Below are 6633 nucleotides of genomic sequence, written 5' to 3'. Positions count from 1 at the left end.
AATCCTCTCACCCCCCCCCCCCCAGGGTCACTGAACCAGGCTGAGGTGGGACGGGACGGAAGGGGCCCTGGGGCTGAGGATGTCATGGCCGGGGGGGCTCCCCACACTGTTCCTTTAAAAAAGCTTCCTAGCTAGAAGAAGGACCTAAAGTATATTGTAAATAGTCACACCTTCCGATGTCAGAGAACCCCATAAATTTAGCAAAAGAGTCCCTGACATAAGCGAAGTCTATACAATTTAAAGAGAAACATGCAGTACAGTTTAAATTTCCTATACAAACTTTCCCCCTGTATTTTAATTTCTTTTGTTAATCCTCACCCGAGGATACTTTTTTCATTGCTTTTTAGAGAGAGTGGAAGAGAAGGTTCGAGGGAGGGAGGAAGGGAGAGAGAGAGAGAAACAGAGAAACATCAATGTGAAAGAGACACATTGATTGGTTGCCTACCGCACATACCCCTGCTAGGACAGGGATCGAATGTGCAGCTCAGGTAGGTGCCCTTGACCAGGAATCGAACTGGCAACCCTTCTGTGCGTGGGGCCAATGCTCTAACCAGTGAACAACACTAGCCAGGCCCCCCTTCTTGTATTTTTTTACATACATATGACACAACCAGCTACAGTACTTTTTAGGCAGATAGTAAATAAATATTGCATGCAAATTGGCCGTCTGAGAATAGAAAGTGGCATATAGAATGGCTACACAGCCTTTGAGCTGAGTTAAAGTTTGGGATTCCTTAGCACAAACTATTTTAAAAATATGTTCTAGGAAAGTCGAAAGAACCCAAACTGGTCATTGTTATGCCCAGATTTCAAGATTCCCAAGAAACCACATCAGGGAGCCAATCCGATGCAAAAGCATAAGAATCTGTATTTCAAGCTAGCTCGGCTCCCCGTCCACCAGACTCACCGACACAACGACAAGCCAAGTGGCGAAGAGAGAGAACCCCGCCTAGAGACCGGTTATATAGGGGGGGTTGGAGTAAGGGGAGGAGAAAGGACTGTGCTCTGCCGGGCGCAAGCCGGGTCTTGTTACACAGGATGTGGTCATCTCTATGGCGTGCACGTCCCTTGATTGTCATTGGTTAGTTTAAAATCCCGGGCGTGGCCAGCAGAGGCCTGGGCTTCCGGGAAGAAGGGGGGGTCTGAGCACATGGCTCCTACCCCAACATGGAGGATACGGGCAAGATGGAGGGCATAGCCCTCGCCCTTTCAGTCATTGTAAACAAAATAAAGAAAAGCGACCTGATGCCTACATGGAAAAGTTGAAAGACACATTGGAGGGAAACTCAGAAAGAGACATGTTCCCGAGACTGTCTTCAAAGTCCTGGGTGCTTCCTCCTCCCCCCCTCACCTGCCAGTTTATTGCCAGAGAACCACGGTCCATGGAAATCAGTTCACATCACGTGAGGAACACCAAGCAGGGCATGTGACAGGAGCACCACAGGACTGAGTGTTACAAGAAGAAGGAAGAAAAGGAGGGATGGAGGGACACGGAGAGTGAGAAAGAAAGGAAGATAGAAGGAAGGTAAACTGATGCATTGAAATAAAATTGAAATCCCCCGAAGAAGTCGGGAAAACCATAAATAGAGAAGAAAGAAATTTATGAAAGAGAGAGCAAAATCTGCACACCTTCTTGATGCAGCTATGGAAAAGTCTTTCATTGTGCTTACATCATTTGCACAGTAGATGGCGCCCAAGTACTTTTAAAAATGCCTCCAATAGGCTTTTTCTGCTTCATTTATCGTTTTAAAAAAAATTTAGTTGTGTTTTTCAATTACAGTTGACATTAAATGTTATTTTGCATTAGTTCAAGGTATACAGCATAGTGATTAGGCAATAATGTACTTTAAAAAGTGTTCCCCCCTGATATTTCCAGTACCGACCTGGTACCATGCATAGTAATTTACAATATTATTAACTCTATTTCCTATGATGCACTTTATATCCCCATGACTATTTTGTAACTACCAATGTGTACTTCTCAATCCCTTCACCCTTTCACTCAGTCCTCCAACCCCTCTCCCAACTGGCAAGCAACCATCAGGCTGTTTTCTGTATCTATGGGTCTGTCTGCTCATTTATATTGTTCATTAGATTCCACATATAAGTGAAATCATATGGTATTTGTCTTTCTCTGACTGACTTATTTCACTCAGCATACTACTCTCTCAGTGATGGCGAACCTATGACACGCGTATCAGAGGCGACACGCAAACTCATTTTTTTGCTTGATTTTTCTTTGTTAAATGGCATTTAAATATATAAAATAAATATCAAAAATATAAATCTTTGTTTTACTACGGTTGAAAATATCAAAAAATTTCTATATGTGACACGGCACCAGAGTTAAGTTAGGGTTTTTCAAATTGCTGACACGCCGAGCTCAAAAGGTTTGCCATCACTGCTGTCTATTCATGCTGTCTCAAATGGTAAGGTTTTATTCTTTTTTATGGCCGGTAATATTTCATTGTATATATGTACCTCTGCTTTTTTTAAATCCACTCATCTATTTTTGGGCACTTGGGTTGCTTCCATAGCTAGGCTATTGGAAATAACACCGCAATAACATAGTGTTGCATGTATTCTTTTGAATGAGTGTTTTCGGTTTCTTCGACTATATAACCAGGAATGGAATCACTGGGTCATAAGGCAGTTCCATTTTTAATTTTTTGAGAAACCTCCATACTGTTTTCCAGGTGTACCAATCCACATCCTCACCAACAGTAGTTATTTGTTGTTTTATTGATGATAGCCATCCTGATAGGTGTGAGGTGGTATCTCATTGTGGTTTTAATTTGTATTTCTCTGATGATTAGTATCATTGAGCGTCTTTTTATATGTCTATTGGCCATCTGTATGTCGTCTTTGGAGGAGTGTCTCTTCAGGTCCTTTGCCCATTTTTTTTAATAGGATTTTTTTTGGTGTTTAGTTGTATGAGTGCTTCATAAGTTTTGGATACTAACCCCTTATCAGATGTATCATTGGCGAACATGTTCTCCCATTCAGTGAAGTGTCTTTTTATTTTGCTGATGCAAAAACTTTTTAGTCCCATTTGTTTATTCTTCCTTTTGTTTCCCTTGCCAGAGGAGATATATCAGAAAAAAATATTACTAAGAGAAAGGTCTGGGAGTTTACTGCCTCTGTTTTCTTCTAGGAGTTTTATGGTTTCAAGTCTTGCATTTAGGTCTTTAATCCATTTTGAGTTTATTCTTGTGTGTGGTGTAAGAAAGTAATCTAGTTCCATTTTTTTGAACTTCCAGTCTGGTAGATTGCTTGTTTCCATTTCATTTAGTTCTTTTTTTTTTTTTTTTGGAGATTTCTCCTGTTCTTTCATTTGGGGGCATGTTTCCTTATCTCCCCAGTTTGGCTGCCTCTCTACAAACAAAGTATGTTTGTTTTTATGTATTAAGTAGATCTGTTATATCTCGGTCTTTGTAGTGTGGCCTTATGTAGTAGGTGTCCTGTGGTACCCAGTGTCGCAGGCTCTTTGATCATCCTGACGGAGTGCTCTGGAGCATCCCTTGTGTGGGTTATGTGATCCCTCCTGTTGGAATTGAATTTTGTTTGCTGTTGGCTCATCTATGTGGGGGGCCCACCCTCAGGCTGGATGATCGTGAGGATCAACCCCTGACCACAATGTAGGAGCTGCCGTGTGGTTGCCGACCCCTTGAAGCAGAATTCATCTCAGCAGGGTCTGCTGCCTGCAAGGATCTCCCTGTTTATGTGTCCCTTGTGGAGCTAATTGGATCCTGCTCTGATGTCTGAAGCTGGCCATTGATGGTATTAGTTCTGGGGCCTTTGGGGAGGGACTCTGGTGAATGTCAATATCAGACACTGCCTGTGACTGGCCCTGGGCAACCGTTTGGACTTACAAAGCGATACCGTTTGTGGCAGCCTCTTCTGGGCCTGAGTTTGCATGGGAATGGTCAACTGTGCACCAAGGCCTGCTTCCTCTAGCACTGAACCGAGCGCCAGGTCAGCAAAAGACCTAAGCCACCTTGAGATCCTCCTCCACCTGCCAGTGGGCTTTCAGGTTCAGTCACTAAAGGAGCCTCTGGTGGGACGTCAGCTGCATGAGGTAGGTTCTCAGTGAGTGACCAGGTAGTGGCGAGTGGTGTTTATCAGATTAATACAGATTCCAACTTGGTTCCAGTGTTGGGTCTGAGGGCACTCAGCAAAAGTCTCTGAGTATTTATACCAAGGCTAACTCTCACCCGTCAGGTACCCGTAGATCTTTGTGGTGAGGGGAGTCTCAGGGAATTGTCAGGGGGAGGCCAGCAGAGTTTATCAGGCCCAAATTGATCAGGCTGTACTGGTCAGGCATGGGAGGGAAAAATGGCCCCTCTCCTGGAGCCACACAATTGAGTCTGTCCCAGATTCTGCCTGGACCTCTTGGAGAACACAACCTCAGCAGGTGCCCTTGACCAGAATCAAACATGGAGACCTTCAGTCTGCAGGCCAACGCTCTATCCAGACCAGCTAGGGCTGGGCAGCCTTTTTGAGTTCAGGTGATTATATGGCTACAGAGCTGGCACCCTGGAGAATTAACCTGATAGTCCCATCTTGGGTCAGTTTGGGGGACTGTGTCAGTGCCAACCAGGTTGGCCACTGAGTGTCTATGGAGGGCATTGGCATGGTCTTGAGCTATTAGCCAAACACCCCCCTTTTCCTCTGGCATTAGAGAGGAGGACAGAGTGACCTAGATGTCGTGCCAGGTCAGGTCATAGGACTGGGTCAGATACTCAAATTCCTTGGTAAAGGTGGCCAGGTTGGTGGAGAAAGACCCAAAACGCCTCTTAATCTGTGTGAAGTCAGACCTGGAAAATGGAATGTGTATCCGGACAATACCCTCAGTTCCTGCTACCTCCCACAGGGGTAGAATGGGTGTGGGAATAGAAGTGGCTGTTGAGGAAGGTGGTCTTTGGGTGACCTGAGAGCCAGTGTTGGGTGGGAAAAGGCTGTTTTGGAACTCACATTCTCAGAATTTGGACTCTGAGAGGCTAGGGGAGAAGTTGGTTGCCAGTTAGGAGGGTCTGGGTTTTGGGAATCCACTACAGGTGAGGAAGGGATGGAGGTTAGTGGTCTTCTGGGTCAAAAGTAGATTCAGAATGAGAAATGTGAGGGGTATGATGTTTTGTGTGAAGGAGTAGGATCTGATGGGTAGAGCAGGACTGAGAGAGAGGATTGGCACTGAAGGTGAAAAACGTCTGGATATAAGGAATCGCTGACTATTTTCCATTGGGCTGATAGCACTTATCTAAATCATGCACTATGTCAACATTGAAAGTGTCATTTTCAGGCCATTGAGACTTATCATCTAATTTATATTGTGGCCAAACAGTGTTACAAAAGAAAATGAGGTGGTTGGGCATGACCTCCCCCATGAGTGTGCAGAGGGTGTGTAGCGTGGCCCATGAGAGACGAGTGAGTGACAGACCACACATCCAAAGGTGGTTGTTTAGGGCAGGTGTCCCCACTGCTAAACAAATCACCACGAAAAATGAGGGGTGCCCCTCTGGACTGGGCATCCCCAATCCAGAAGGACCCAAAGCCAATCAGCTGAGGAGTCTTCTGGCCTAGCCCTAGGACTTTTGAGAAGTCAGTGAGAGTGTGGGCAGAAGACTTCAGGTGAGGGAAATTGTTGAACATCACTCACCTAGAGAAGATTGGCTGGTGTGGGATGAAGGGTCAGCAATGGAGAAGAGGTTCCTGATCTGGGGTCCTCCCTGGCTGGTTTGGGAGGGCCCGTAAGAGAGGGGAGGATTAATTGAGGTCAGTGACCATGTCACTAGAGTAGGATTCGGAGGTAAGCCCAGGACAAGCTGCCGCTGCCTACTGCTCTCTGAGCAGCAAACTCGGGGTGACCAAAGCCAGGGTGATGGCTCCCCTTCCCTGTGGAACCCCCCTGGGTTTCCACACCAAATGTTAGGGTCACCAAAGGAGGAATGCATGAGGCCAAAAAAGGGTAAGGGACTATAAATTTATTAGGTCATCTGGATACCAGGTGGGCTGAGCCCTCAAATGGCACCAGTACCCAGGGACGGCGAGTCAGAGATTTTAAAGGACTCTAGGCCGGCTTTTCCTAGGTGGAGAATTCTCTGGACTGGTCCAGATTCTAGGAAGGTCCGGAGGGGAAGGATAATGGTCTTAGCAAGTAGAATGCAAGTGAAATGTCTATTGTGAAGTGGTCTAAAGGTCAGTTTCCAGGGGAGGGGATATTGATTAAATTATTTGATCAGACCTAAGAGCCCTGGTCAGGACAATTAGGAAAGAAAAAGAAATAAAAGGCATCCAAATCAGAAAGAAAGGAAAACTGCCTCTATTTGAAATGAGCTGATATTATATATAGAAAATTCTAAAGACCCCACCAAAAAATGTTAGAACTAATGAACACATTTAGTAAAGTTGCAGGATACAAAATCAATACACAAAATCAGTTGTGTTTCTGTACACTAACAACAAACTATTAGGACAAGAAATCAAGAAAACAATCTCATTTATAATTGCATCAAAAAGAGTAAAATAGGCCCTGGCCAGGTAAGTAGGTTAGTTGGTTAGAGCATTGTCCTGATAGGCCAAGGTTGCAGGTTTGATCCCCACTCAGGGTACATACAAGAATCAACCAATGTATAC

General features: G+C 44.9%; 1 long non-coding RNA gene across 3 annotated transcripts in view; it reads left to right on the top strand.

The window, feature by feature from the left end:
- Nucleotides 1–6633, top strand: part of LOC106694832 — a 47203-nt gene that overhangs the window by 1493 nt on the left and 39077 nt on the right. Inside the window, exon 1 of one of the 3 annotated variants that reach the window (XR_002826847.1) lies at nt 1219–1525. The exons of the other annotated variants lie outside the window; for them this stretch is intronic. This is a non-coding gene — a long non-coding RNA (uncharacterized LOC106694832). Of the gene's footprint in view, nt 1–1218; nt 1526–6633 lie in introns of those variants that run through there. 3 annotated transcript variants of the gene reach the window in all.

Source organism: Myotis lucifugus, unplaced genomic scaffold (genome assembly GCF_000147115.1).
Source record: "Myotis lucifugus unplaced genomic scaffold, Myoluc2.0 scaffold_659, whole genome shotgun sequence".
Classification (NCBI taxonomy): domain Eukaryota; kingdom Metazoa; phylum Chordata; class Mammalia; order Chiroptera; family Vespertilionidae; genus Myotis; species Myotis lucifugus.
The sequence above is the reverse complement of the archived record's forward strand: the minus strand, read 5'-3'. Positions and strand labels throughout refer to the sequence as shown.